Source organism: Garra rufa, chromosome 3 (genome assembly GCF_049309525.1).
Source record: "Garra rufa chromosome 3, GarRuf1.0, whole genome shotgun sequence".
Lineage (NCBI taxonomy): Eukaryota > Metazoa > Chordata > Actinopteri > Cypriniformes > Cyprinidae > Garra > Garra rufa.
Window position 1 is genome coordinate 40,266,925 of NC_133363.1, and position 15,482 is coordinate 40,282,406.

Below are 15,482 nucleotides of genomic sequence, written 5' to 3' on the forward strand. Positions count from 1 at the left end.
CTAGCATACATGATTCACTTTTTGTGAGAAGAAGGCACCCCTACAACAACTTCTGAAAGTGAACGGTAGTGTTTTACTCTAGCATTACATAATGTCATTTTAACATTAGTGTTATTATTTTAATGTTAGGAACAGTTTAGGAACACTGCTTAGTCTTCACTCTATGAATTCACTGATTCCAATTTACGCTACAAAAGTTTTTTAGGCAAGAGCAGTGAATTATTTTCTCTTTGTCTTTTATTCATGGCCCCAAATATTCCAAGCTGTAGTGATATGCATACTGCGACATGTACATTTGCGATATTTCGATAATTTCTATATATTGCACAGCTCTACCATCGACACTAGTATAGTTGATTTAATTGCACTGACCTACTTTTGATTTATTTATCCAATTATTTGGCAAATTCCTTCACATTCCACTTTCTACAGCAAATCCAATTTTTATGACTGGATTCTGCAATTTTGTCCTTGTTTTCTACATTGGCAGTTGAATAATTAATCAATTGTTTAGACCTACTGAATACAGTTAGTGTAAAATGTAATGCTATCTGTCTGGGTGAAAGTTGTGTTCATATTTGTCCTGTTTGACTGATGGCGTGACTATAGGTGTTTGTGGATTCCCTGAGGGTGTTATGACGGCTGTAGCACCAAAATGATGGAGAAAGCTGAGTGTGCCAAGTCTGACTGTGGTTGTTGTAAAGATTAGCGGCGTGGTTTGCTGTCTGTGAGTTTGTGTACAGCACGTGTTTTTGCGTTTCTATGTTGTGAAAGTGAGTGCACTCATCGTAAGCGTAGGTGTACACACATCATTGTTGTGTCTAAGCAAGTCTGTGCATTGAGAGCAGGTATTTAAGCGTTAGCCTCATGTGTGCTCATGTGTGTCTCTCCTGTGTGTGTTGTTTGAGGCGGGGTTAGTCAGCCCTCAGGAATGCTCTGTCTGCCCAGGGGAGGGCGTGGGCCGCTTCTGGGTTTGTGGCTCCTGCCGGGGTTGAAGGTTTAGAAAAGCTCTGAGCCGCCTCCATATCTGCTGGAATAATAGACACTCTGTACAGCAGACAACAAGACTGCTTTGTGCTAGTCTGTCATCACTAACCCTACCGCTGACCCTCAGACTGCTTCTGACCACCGTGAGAAAATAACCCTCCTTCAGTCGTGTGTGTGTGTTTTTTTTTAGAAGAGCACCAGTGTAGACTTTACGCAGGATGTTTTGAAGTTTGTCTGAGAGTTTTGAGAGACTTACTTTAAAGTCTGCCATGAATGTACACTGACACTGATCCAAGTTAATCACTGTAGTCTCTAATTTTAACACTGAGGTGTTTTATCTGAGGTGCCTCTGTAATCATAGACTGCAGTACACTGAAAATTCTTTGATTGATTGATCTTTGATTGTTATTGTAATCTGATTCAGGGCTCGACAATAAGGACTGCCCGATGGCCCGGGGCCAGTGTGCGAGACGCTCGGGACAGTAGACAGGATCGTCACTGACCTGATCGGGCCAGTGCTGCCTTGTCACTAAACATTAATTTGCCTGCGACTGTTTGTCAAATTCGTGCAAATACAGTCTTAGAAGCAAGAAACAGCTTGTGTTTTTAAGCCTTTAAATGCTACCTTCTCTGTGATGTCGCGAACACCATATTGCTTTTCGGTTCCTCTTATCTGATTGGATGTTGTAAGCACTTTTTTTTTCCGTAACCTGGTAACAACCAGTACAGCGAAGAGACGGCAACATCAAATTATGAAGCTAAAAGGAAAACGTCTGTTTCTAACTCGCATTTGCGACTAAAAATTACTATGTGCGACTGTGAAAAAATATTTAGGAGCACCATGTGCGACTGACCCCATCAGCATATTTGTGTTTGCGCTCAGGGGAGCTTCAAAGGTTTCTACACGTTTTTGCAATGTAGAGTAATGTATCACAGACATTTCTCACGAATCCTTTCATAAACAAAGTGTAGAGAGAGTGTAAATAAGAGACTGATCGTGCAGTAAGTTATAGAGAGCGCCATTGATTATAATAGAACTTTGTGATATCGCAAACTAAGATGAGTGACAACTTTTAATAATTTTTGTGGGAGTTTGTAAATGAGGTACTGATTTAATACAACAGTTAAATAAACAAGAAGTTAATCTCCATTCAAACACAATGGTGTTTCGTTTATGAATGAACGTGCGTTTTTAAAGAATCTAGTAAAATGATTCAATTTCCCATTCATTAAGAGTCACTTGCTTTAATCCCGAATGAACCATCCGTTCGAACGAATCAAATGAATAGTATGATTCAGTAATTAAATCAGTCTCTTGCCGCCACCTGCTGGCAGATCTCTGTATTCAAAATTTTATAACATGAATTTATGAATTTGATTGCACTCATGGCACCTCTGAGTCCAATTAAACATATGAAAAGGTAAAAACAAAGGCAAAAAAAAATCATTGACGACCACCGTAAATTTTTTTTTTAACATAAATTCTGCTTAATAACACTCTATTTACTAATATTCTTTAATTTTTCTTCTTTGCAACAACATTCCTTTAATAGGAGTCCTCCATTTATGTATAGTTAACTGGTGATCTAGGACCATCAACCTGGACATACTGTTGTGCAGAAATTTACTTCATTACAATTATTTTTTTTTTTAAATTGTCAATTGTATTTAAGGAAATATAGTTATGTTTGGCTTTTGACACATTATTTAAAATGTGGCTAAGAAATAACTATTAACTTTTTTATTTTTATTTTTTGGCAGGGCAAGTAAAAATCTGAACCACTGGCCCGACCGGGCCAGTAGAAAAAATCCTTAGCGTTGAACCCTGTGATTGTTTTAAAGGTGCCATAGAATGGAAAACTGAATTTACCTTGGCATAGTTAAATAATAACAGTTCAGTACATGGACATGACATACCATGAGTCTCAAACACCATCGTTTCCTCCTTATATAAATCTAGTATTTGCAAAAGACCACCAAAAATAGGTCAATTCCAACATATGCCCGACTGTTACGAAACTTTCCCGAGATCGTTAATAGTTACGCCTCCAACATTTGCATCGCCCAATCATCACTAACGTCAGTACATCAGTTAAACAATGTAACCACATAAACAGAGAAATAACTGCCTGATGATGGAGAATGATGGAGAAATAACTGCGCTGATGATGGCGAATGATTTACAGATCTTGAGAATCATTGAGGAGCAGCTCAACTTGTGTGGTAAGAATCACTCCCTCTGCGTTGTAACTTTACACAGAGCACATGCATCTAGGGTTGGGAATCGAAAATCGATTCCGATTCTGGAATCGGATACTTAAGATAAAGAATCGGATACTTGTTATAAAATTAAAATTTCGATTCCTCGTTTCGATTCCTGGGTGCATTTTTTCATCTAGTAATCTGCCAGCACCTTACGTGGTAATGCAAACATCAGAGTCTACAAGATGGATCGCGGTAAGCGTTAAAAAGTGTGTCTACGCTTTGAATAAACCGAAGACAAAGCTACCGCTGCACGCAAACTTCATCTTAGAGATTTGAAGGGACGGGTGTTTTAGTCCCGCGTCCGCCCGCTCCAGAAGGAATATATGTTATTTCGTCCCGCAAATGCCCATATAAAAGTAACTTGTACCCCCGCGGGAAGACAGGTATCTACTTCATCTCTTGGCTGCATGAAACAAACCCTCCCGTTAATGTAAAGGCAAAGATGATCGGAGTAATAGTAACGAACTCGCACGTGCCTAATGTATTCATTCTTGTATATCGGAAGACGTACATAAGGCATGCATAAGTCCGCTGTTGATTCACAAACTATTCATGCTTTCGGGGCACTGATCCATAGTATTTTTGCGTGAAATTTCAAAATATTTGCATAGTTGTCAAAATGAATGTCCTGTGAGTGTTTTATAATGAATGCTTACCCATAGAGGTGGATCTTGTAAGGGTCAGTGGTGTTTATGCACATATGAGCACCAGCATAAACAGATTTACAATGTATTTACTGTATTTTTCATTTATATGTTTATTTTATAATAAATACAAACAGTAGATATTCAGTCACTTAAGAAAGAGTACTCTGTAGTTGTGAAGAATGTCAGAATTAAATAATTTAAGTGCTTTAAATCTGTGTATGTATATACATGTTAAAAAGTTAGAGCAGAGGGTTTTCTTTTAAATTCAAAAGTATAGCTTTAATTTAAATTTTGTTAGATTTTTTTTTTATAACATGCAGAAGAAAAATAAAAATGTTTGGGTTAATAAAAAAGGTTCAAAAATAAACACCTTTAGAGGAAATGTCAGGCATAGGGGGGCCTTGCAAAATTGACCTGAAAAGAAGGGGGGCCTGGTATAAAAAAGGTTGAGAACCCCTGTAATAAAATAGTCGCAAGCAAGCACTGAAAATAAACATGTGCGATATATTAATGTTTGACTTTTGCGTTTGTTGTTGTTGTTTTACTAAACTGGAATCGAAACTGGGAATCGAAAAGAATCGGAATCGATTAGTGGAATCGGAATCGGAATCGGAGTCGATAAAATTCAAACGATACCCAACCCTACATGCATCACAGTAATGAAACTAAAATATCCGCGATTCAAAACGGCAGATTCAACAAACCGCATATTAAAAGCGGCTAGAGCTCCCAATTAAATATATATTTTTATCCATGTGCATGCTATTTAGCTCTGTGAAACAGCCAATCAGAGCAGAGCTCATTAATATTCATGAAGCTTCCAAATAACAGAGCATTTCATTCTAGGGGCAAATTCTAGGGTTGTAAATGGGCCTGTAAAACCATTTCTGGAGATTTTTTGCCCTTTCCTATGCCAAATACCTTCTATTTAGATATCAGAGAACAATTTAAAATATTCTCTCAATGCATTCTATGGCACCTTTAATATTTTAATATTTAAGTAATATTTTATTATATTATGTTATATTATATTATATTATATTATACATTGGAGAAAAAGCTGTATACCGTTGCTGAGGGGTAAATGTGTCCAGTATACAACTACTATAGACTAAAGTTAGGGGTGTTTCCTCCTACAAGGCAAGGGAGGCAGTGTCTCCTGAAAATATTGGATGGGAAAAAAAATTGTAGTACAAAAATACATCAACGGCACTATTACAAAACATAACATTAAAAAGTGTATAAATCATTCATTTTTCTAAAAACACATTGTTTAACAGCGACACCGGCAGGGAAGAGAGTCCGCATCTCTCTCGCCTCCCCTGAGCCCATTGAGTTTTAACAGACCCTAAAGTGTGCTGTGGGTTTGGTAGGGGGTAATCGAAAATGAATAGGGAAAGTCACGTGAGAGGAGGCAATGCCTCCATCGCAATATGATTGGGTGTGACTGGTTGTGTTCGGCTGTGATTGGTTCATGCGATAAATCCCGCCTCTTGGGTTTCTCACCTCCCTTGTCATCCAATATGTTCATGTCTTTCATTTTGAGGCTTTGAGGAAAACTTTTCAGGATTTCTCTCCATATAGTGGACTTCAACGGTGCCTACGAGTATGAACTTCCAAAATGAGGTTTAAATGCAGCTTCAGAGGGCTCTAAATGATCCCAGCCAAGGAAGAAGTGTCTTATCTAGTGAGACGATCAGTTATTTCCAAAAAAAAAAAAAAAATTAACAATTTATATACTTTTTAACCTCAAATGCTCATCGTCTAGCTCTGTGTGTACTCGGTGTAGGGTTAGGGTCATCCTACATCGCTGCAGAAGTACTGACCCAGTGTTTACAAAGAAAACATGCAAAGAAGATCAAACACCCTTTACAAAAAACGGTGATGTAGGACAATCTTGAAGTTGGAGGAGAAAATGAGATGGGAGTTTTTCGACATACCCTAACTGTCTTGAACTGGAATACACAGAGTACACGCAGAGCTAGACAAGACAAGCATTCAAGGTTAAAAAGTATATACATTTTTTTTTTGAGAAAATAACCAATTGTTTTGCTAGATGAGACCTCTATTCCTCGGCTAGGATCGTTTAGAGCCCTTTGAAGCTACATTTAGGAAGTTCAAACTTGCGGGCACCATAGAAGTCCACTATATGGAGAGAAATTCTGAAATGTTTTCCTCAAAAAACATCATTTCTTTATGACTGAAGAAAGAACATCTTGGATGACAAGGGGGTGAGTAAATTATATGTACATTTTTGTTTTCGAAGTGAACTTCTCTTTAAATGGGAAGACTATTTAAAAAAAGTAAGTAACAACTCACACACTTAGAACCATTTCGTTACATCAAAATAAGACTTAAAACGGCATGAAAACATAATGTGTGCGAGTTTTTAGTGAGCAATCAGCATGGTGAAATTTAAAGTAAATCTCCACGCCTGGGACCAGTATTTACCAGGTTTGATGGCTGATTATATGAAAAATTCAAAAATAGTTAAAAGTTAACTATTAAAAAGAATAGCTAAGTAAAACTGAGATGAGATTCGTACTTGTCTTTAATACGTTGAATATTTATTACATTGTTCGTGTAAAAATATAAAATAGAATTTTTTTTCTTTTCTTTCTCTGATAGTGTAAGTAATATTGATTTAACCAAGAAAATGTGACTGGGACATAAATTTACATTTTGATTTACAATAACACCGCACTGCATAAAGGATACTTCAGTTTTAACAAGAATGCTTAGTGTATCCCTACAACAACAGTTGACACATGCAGACTAGAAAGTGTTACATTTGTCCATTATCTGTGCTTTTTCTTACAGAAGTAATGTGTGATTAAAAAAAAGTACTTTCTTAAAACTAGAGTTGCAGGCATCTTTTAATCCCCTAACACTAGCGCTGGTCAGTGCAGGCCTATTGGTGCTGTCTCTAGTAGTTGGTTGTTCTGTCTCCTCCACTACTTTTTAGAAACAACATCTCCGGTCAGTGTTTTCACCTTGTGGTCAAACTAATTAGTGCATCAAATTTGTAGGTGCACGTGCAAGCTAAGTGTACAGATTATGTGTGGTTAGAAATATCTCTCTGTGCATACGGTTTGTGTACACAGCCATACCCTAATGTACATGTAAAAACTGGTGTACTTTGGGTTTAAGTTTATGATGCTAGTTTAATTCTGCATCTTGAATTACTGTGCCTAGCAGCCTGACATACAGTTTGACTCATGACAATGTGAACAATATGTTTTGTTGGATCTTTCATTATAGTTGTCTTTACACTATCTTCACACTCTTACACTCACACTTTTCTGTGACACTACTCATGATGTATCTAGTCAGCTTTAGTTATGTGTTTTGAACAGTTCTTATCACAGTTTTAAAAATGTGGGTGGATGTGAAAAATGGGCCGGACACAGCAGCTGTCTGTGGTTAAGCCACTTCATAAGTGATGCAAAGACTATCAATGTGAAACCACATTTTTGCAAAGCGTTTTAAACAAGCTCTGGTCTAACTCGTCAGTTCTTTTACTTATCTTGTAAGAAATGCTTGTTACACATATTGTGCAGAGATGTTGGTTACCAGTGGGCAGAGTCTAGTTCAGACAAGGTCGTAAATGAAACTGTGCAAAAGCATATTTGCAGAAAATGTACCTGTCAAGAAGTAATGGTAAAGAATAATAATATGGACAGGTACTCAAACACTAGAGAAAGAAACACTAGATTCAGAACATGCTGTATCAAGTTACCTTTACTCAGTTTTGATCTCAAACCAGTGAAATGACTTCGTTCTGCCTATCAGCTGAATGCGAACTTGCAGTCAAATGTTAAAAAGGTGCATGGTTGTAGTGAACTAGTCAAAATTGTGTTATTTGATGAAAAATACCACCAATTTAAACATGCACACATATGCGCATTAATTGTTGCATAGAAGAAAAGGCTCCATCTTTCACCCTTCTTTAGAGGTTGAAATCAGAACCTGGAGTTCAGGTGTTTTGATAGTTTTTCGCAGAGCAGGTTGCAAGAGAGACATTGTCTCGCTTGCAGCAGCGTCATACACTGGGCAATAAAACGGTTACGATAATTACTGTATTTTCCTCTATAAAATGATAAACATTATATTGAACATTTATCAAACTATTTTTATTACTCGCCTATAAGTTTCGGTAATGTGAGCACTAAACAGCGCCGTGAGATCCATTGAGAAGCACTAGAATTCAGTGAAGAACACAAATGACTTTGTGATTTAAATTAGTTTAAAGCGGGATAAAACCGCGCTGACAAACAGGAGAAACACTGTGCGCAACGATACAGTCAGAGGGATTTTTAATGTGCAATTCGCCTCATATGCCATGGATTTGCTTAAAATTAACTGCACCATGGTATTGTGGCAGATATATGAGATAGTCATATATTAAATTATGAATGTAGACATGTATTAAATGTTTTAAAGGAGGAATGGAATATATTTACAGTATTTTTGTACAGTTGCAATGAAAATTATTCAACCCCCCAGAGACTGAAGTACAAACACAAGCTTTTCTGAAGATCCAGGACTTCAGGAAGAATTGCATCTATAACGGATTACTGGCATATTATATAAAGTCATAATGTCAGTATATAATGTATAATTTGAGTTCTAGGATGTATTAATAACAAAGCTATGTCATAAATATTTAACCCCTATTCAACATTGGTGTTTTTAGTCACTTATTTGTATGGTGGGGAACAAAATTGTCTTAAAACATAATTAAACCTTTAGAAACTCTACTAGAAAACAGAATTAGCTTGAGCTGTTACACATCATACAGTTATGGAGAAGCTATAGAGAAGAAATCATTTTATTACTTTAGAAAGTTTAAGACTATATGAAGATTTCCAAGACATTAAATGTTCCTAGAGACACAGCTGGCAGCCTTATTCCTTAGTTTAAAATGTGTTGCACCACAAAACCTTTAAGGGTGTTGAACAAAAAAAGCACAGTATCATAAAATGTTTGATCAGAACAACTGAGGAAAAACCTGCAATATACAGCCAAAGATTTGCTGTTCAGTCTCCAGATTTCATTCTCACTGAAAATATTTGGTTGAATTTGAAGAAAGTGAAAATCAAAGATTATCAGTGATCTGAAAGCTTTTTCAGAGGAGGAATGGGCCAAGCACTTCCAAGCAGTGTTTATTGGTGGTTTTAAAGAATAAAAGATTCTGAACCAAATTTGACTTTTTGGGGGTTGAATAATTTGGAACATTTTTTATTACATGTTTAGAGCCAATTCAAAAACGTTCTCAGAAGTACTCAAATGTGTATTAATAAACTTTCTCTAATAGTGTACTGATGCCTTCGTTGAAATATTTTCACAAAATTTTGTTCTCTGCATCAAAATGTCTTGCAGATCAAGGGGGTTGAATAATTTTGATTGCAACTGTATTTAGACTGCTGTTTTTCATACAAATACCTAGAAAACATATAGTTACATTTTTACCATAGTATTGAGGTGGTTTTAACTGTGGTTATCATGATCTAAATGTATGCTACTATAGAAGACAATGGTTACTTTTATAGAATTTTATAGAATTAACCAAGAGAATAATTAATTTCACCATATAGAAATGAGGTTGTTACAAATTGATCAACATATATTTATATCTGCATCCTAATGCAAGCTCCTGCTACTACTACTGTCAAGCTACTGTCAAATGTGCATTTCTAGAAGAAAAATAATATTATTAATACTGCAGCCTGCACTGCAAACTGTGCTGACAATGCACATCATCAAAGTCAGGCAGTGCAAACCTGTTCATGATTTAAAACAATATCACTCATTAGAACATGCAGAAAATAAGAAATTCATTTTTTTTCTAATGAGATATTTATTTTGTCAAGGAAAAATGACTGGAAAAGTATGAAGAACTCTGACCATGTTCTGACCATAAAAAGTAGTTTAAAACCACAATTTATCGGTCAGGTTTCTAGAACTTTTACTAAAGAGCAAAAGCCTGCCTTTAAACTAGAAAGAAATAAAGGAATACAATTTATCTTGATAATTATCAATATCGACTAACGTGACAAATTTTATTGTGACAGTTTTTTGGCCAGTTTCACTTAAACACCACTGTCACTAAGACACATGGTGTTCTGGAGTTAATGACAGCAAAGGAAAAAACTGTTGGCTTCCCTTTCCTATACTTATTATTTTCCACTTTTAAAATTGTTATACGATGCCAGGCAGTCACTGACTTTTTTTTTACTGAGCCATCTGCATCTGTGTGATTTGATTAGCTCAAGATGATTTAAACCATGCAGTATTTTGTGATTGCGAAGTGACTAACTAGAGTGTTACATTTGTATGATGGTTGTAGTCCTGCTCCCCTGCTGAGAACGGGCCCCCGTAACCACATCCAACCACCTGCACATGAGACCCCTGCAGGGCTCTGTTTACTTAAGGAAGGCCTTAATGACTTTAGCAGAGGGAGGAAAACCAAAGCCTTTCAAAAATAATACAAGCTAAACGTGATATTTTACCCAAACTCACACTATGAAATAAAGGATGAGCAGGTATATATGCCTTGGGCTGTAAGAGTTTCCATACATCCTTCAGTATTTTTACAGTCAGATTTTTTTTTTATTTTATCAGCTTCCAGCTGTTATTCTAATATACAGATATTATGACCACACCAGTCAAACCGCAGTTGAGTGACTGTATGTTCAGACAATAAAAAAACGTAAGTTGGTTTAGCTTTTATCTTTAGTAGTAACTGTGCGTTCAGGTATATGTCTTTCGTCACTGCACTGCACAATGTCATTTAGTATTAACTCTGTTGTGCTGCTGCGTGCCGTCTGGGTTTAGACTGGGGGAAGGGGGAATAGCAGTGGTCTTAAAGTGTTTTTAAAGGGGGGCTGTGGGGGCTGGGTTGGGGTATGTTCCACAGGGTGAAATGGTCCCACAGACAGTCTGGACTGAGGTCGAAGTTGCTTTTGTCCTTCTCTCCCTCTGCATCAAATTTGCATGTATCACAGTTCACCGAGTTCGTGTTTTGTCAAACTCACTGATTTCAAACAGAGAGGCATGCAAGGCCCTTTCACACCAAACGCAACATGAAAAAGTCAAACAAAACGAAAGTTTAAAGTTACTTAAGAAAGATGTCTTCTTGTGTGCCCGAACAAAAGCATCATGTTGAGTCTAGTAGTGCATAAGTGCAAATAAACAACACATCTGCTGTAGTTTGCCTTTGTATTTGTTGTTGCTCTGTCTAATTTGTGTTTAAGCAAAACTTTCATGTTGCATGAAAAGATCTAGAACAACAGACCTGATTTTGATTTGTGTTACGCAGTGAGTTGAGTATGATAATGCTCCGCAGAAGTGTGAGTGTCATGGTCAAGTCAAGGCTGCACGGGCTGAGCCAGAAATTACCCACTGCAGCCCACGGCGTCTGTGTTTTACCCTCCAGATTAAATCTGCCCAGTGTGGTTCAGCCTGTGTGAGAGCCCTCCATCCCTCTACAGTAGCTCACCCTCTCTACTCTCTTTCTCTTCCTCACCCCCTCTCTGTTCCAGTCTCACCCCTATCTCTACTCAAGTGACAGCCGGCATGCGGATGAAGGGGGGGAATGCGGGCTAGACCCGCCCTCCAGGCTGTGTGTGTGTGTGTGTGCGTGTGTGTGTGTGTGTGTGTGTGTGTGTGTGCGCGCATGTCTGCGTTTATGTTGGTTGGATGTGCCTTGCTGCTGACCTAATTTGTCCTCTGTAGCTCAATCAATAGTCATTCAGGGCTTCCTTTTCATATGAGGTCTGCCCACGCGGCAGCAAACACAGTCCACTGAGTGCTGGAATGTAATGGAAAAGTGAAGAACTGACGGTGGATACAATATTTTCAGACTGATGCATCTAATGAATGCCAGAGCCCAAAGACTGATCTCATCGCAAACTTTGCCATTTCTTAAATGATCCTAATTGTAGATACCTGTCGTATTTCTTTTTAGACTTGTGTGTGTGGAAAAAAATAGTTTTGAAAGAGATTACACTACTTAAAAATTCTGGTTCAGTATGATTATTTTTATTTTTATTTTTTTAAGTGACACTTTTAATTGATCAAATATGTGAGTAAGAGTCAGATTTATTTGTTAGTAAATGCTGTTCTTTTGGACTTTCTATTCATTAAAGAATCGATATAAGACATAAGAAATATATTTCCAAAAAAATATTTTGCAGCACCATTTTCAGTTCAATTTAATAATGATAAAGGTTTCTTAAGCACCAAATCAGCATATTAGAATGTTTTCTGAATGATCATGAGATGCTGAAAAACTGGAGTAATGGCTGCTGAACATTCAGCTTTGCCATCACAGGAATAAAATATACATTTCAATATACATTGTTGTTTAAAAGTTTGGGGTCAGTAAGATTTTTAATGTTTGTTTTTTTTCTTTTTTTTTTTAAGTATTTTCTGGCTGTTCATCAAGGCTGTTTGTTTAATTAAAGATTCAGAAAAAAACAGTAATATTTTGAAATATTATTGCAATTAAAACAGTGGTTTTCTATTTTAATGTATTTTAAAGTAAAATTAATTTCTGTGATGCAAAGCTGAATTTTCAGCATCATTACTCCAGTCATCAGTGTCACATGATTCTGAATTATTTTCAGTGTTGGAAACAGTTGTGCTGCTTAATATTTTGTTGGGAACCCGTGATACTTTTTTCAGGATTCTTTGATGATGTTAAAAAGAACAGCATTTATTAAAAAAAAAAAACCTTTTATTTTGTAACAATATACATTACCGTTTATTAATTTTTTTTGGGTCAGTAATTGTATACTTTTATTTAGCGAGGATGTGTTAAATTGATAAAAGGTGATAGTAATAACTTGTATTGTTAGAAAAGATTTTAATTTTGAATAAATGTTGTTCTTTTTAAGTATCACAGGTTCCAAAAAATGTTTAGCAGCCCAACGGTTTCCAACATTGATAATAAATCACTATATGTGATTGCAATAATATTTCATAATATTACTTTTTTCAGTATTTTTGATTAAATAAATGGATGTTTTATGAGCATAAGAGACTTCTTACTACTTACCAAGCGTGCCGTGGGTGTCCTGAAAAGTGAAGCCGAAAGTTTTTGATCGCCCCCCTGTGGCTGGCTGCAGTATAGGTCATAAACCCCGCCCTCTCCATGTAATCTAATGGGACGTGAGCCAAACTAAATAATCGAATTACACTTCAAATATTTTTTTTCCAAAGATGATTTTCGTGTGAGGTAGTTATTATAATGCTGATTCATGTGCAGGTGTTTGTTTTTCTAATAAGTTCACTTTTAAGTAGTTATTTGATGCTATAAAAACGGGGTGTGGTGTCATGATTGTGATCGTGCGATTGGATCTGCGGGAGTTTGGGCGGGACTTTGACACCGCGGCTCCGCCTCACGACACTACTGCGCATGCTCTGGCTCCAAACGAACCTCTACTGCGCATGCTCTGGCTCCAAACGAACCTCTACTGCGCATGCTCTGGCTCCAAATGACGTAATTTCCCCCAAGATGGTAGCGGCCATATTGAGTTGTTTTGGCTTCACTTTTCTATTGTGGAAAGAAGCGGAGACGCGTTGTCCATGTTTTTTACAGTCTATGCTACTTACTGATCCCAAACTTTTGAATGGCAGTGTTCTACAATTTTAAATTGTAGCAATATTTCACAATATTGCGTAGGGCTTGTCGATATGACCAAAAAATTAGCATGATAAAATCAGTTGATATCGATAATTATCATGATGAATGTCAAATCTTTATTTTTTAAAAAGTTAAAAAGTTAATTGTGGTTTAAATTCTCAAAACATGACAAGCGTGGTTTTCTCCTTTGTCGAAATACAGAGGAGATCGCTTTAAACAACAAAATTAAATTCAACCTGCGGTATTAAGGTAAAAGAAGCCCACAACACGCTGCTTGCATAATAGGTTATGATTGGTCCATGTGGCGCTGTTAACGCTGTTTTGTTACGCTTTTGCCACATAAACATTATATCAAACACTTATCAAACATGCATTATCGTTTTACCGAGGGAAGAATATATTGTGATAATTATCGCACAGCCCTAATATTACTGTATATTTGATAAACAAAAAATGCAGGCTTGGTAAGCATAGGAGATCTTTCAAAACTGGTAGTGTATGTCATAAAAATGTGCAATTAAAGAGTTCAATGTACTATGAAAACAGGCTATAGACATCAAGTTTCAGAACTGTAAACTTTGTTACAAAAATCGTTAATTTCTAAGTCAGAAAACTGAATGGAATAACACATGGCTGTTATTGTTACATGTCAGCGACACCTATTTGGTAACAGCACCGTGACCCACCTATTCACATTGCGGTCATAAGGAGGAAGTGGGATAGATATTATTTCTAAACATCAAATAAAGTGTTATTTACAACTATCAGAAAAATAAAAAAAGGTCAGTGGTGGCTTAAATACAGTATACAAGCTGTTGTATGAACAGGACAGCTATTAGTATCAAACACTGACTGAGTAAATGCAGTCATAGAAATCTTCAAGACACAAGTAAAAAAAAAAAATGACCCGTTTAATTCAAAGGATCAGAGAGAGGAAGGTCACGAAAACCGCATCATGACCTGTTTTTAAGTGCAGTACATTGAACAAAAGCGAAATGTGTGAAATGTGTTATATAACCCCTTTCAGAGGGATCTGGTAAGGAAAGTTCACACCTCTTTCCACCTTTCTTTTCATATCTCTGCTTTGTGGAGTGTGTATAAGGGATGAATAGTGGGTTATGAATGGTATCTGTGGCCTGGATTCCTCAAAGGGTTGGAGAGCTTTGCTGACCTAGTGCACAGCTCTCGTCTCTCTCGCAGCACTTTGGCTGCTGTTGCATATTTCAAACACACAATGTAGCAGTCATGTATTATAGAGGGCTCTGAGAGGTTTGGACCGTACCGTCCGGCGGCCCCGTTTTTTTAGCACACTGGTGCTGTGTGTGCAGTGCATGCATTGCGTCGGCGTGTTTGATCTGATCTCAATCACGAATGTACCGTTATAGGAGGCTGTTACATCGATAAGCATCATGAAAACGTTTTAGTCACTCAGAAGCCCTTGAATGTAAAGATAAGCACCGTAGGCGTACAGAATGAGGTTAGTGTGAAAATGTGTTTTGATATGATGGTGTGCTCGATTCTGTCTGCAAAAGTCCTCTTTGTCTGCACCGGTGAATAACTCGCCTCAGACGTAAAAAGTTCACTGTGTGGTTGTTCTCCCTTGCTTGAGGCCTTCGCTGTATTATTCTGAGATGATTATGCCTTTTTCCTTTTCCACATGGGGCCATCCAAAGAAAAGTCTGAGTTTATTTGCCTGGAGTTAAAAAGCAAACCAGGTAAAAATCCAGCGTACTGATTTTTTTGTTTGTTAGTCTGTTCGAGTTTTCTCCTCTTCCTCCACTCTCTCTTGTCTCCATTAGCCTAAATGTGTCTTTGACTAGTGGGGCGTGCATGTGTGAACTGAAGGAAGTGACTCTTGTTTATGGCTCTGCTGTGTGAGGCCCATGTGAGCTTGTCGCAACCATAAAGTGCCTAAATATTCTTTTTTATTCTTC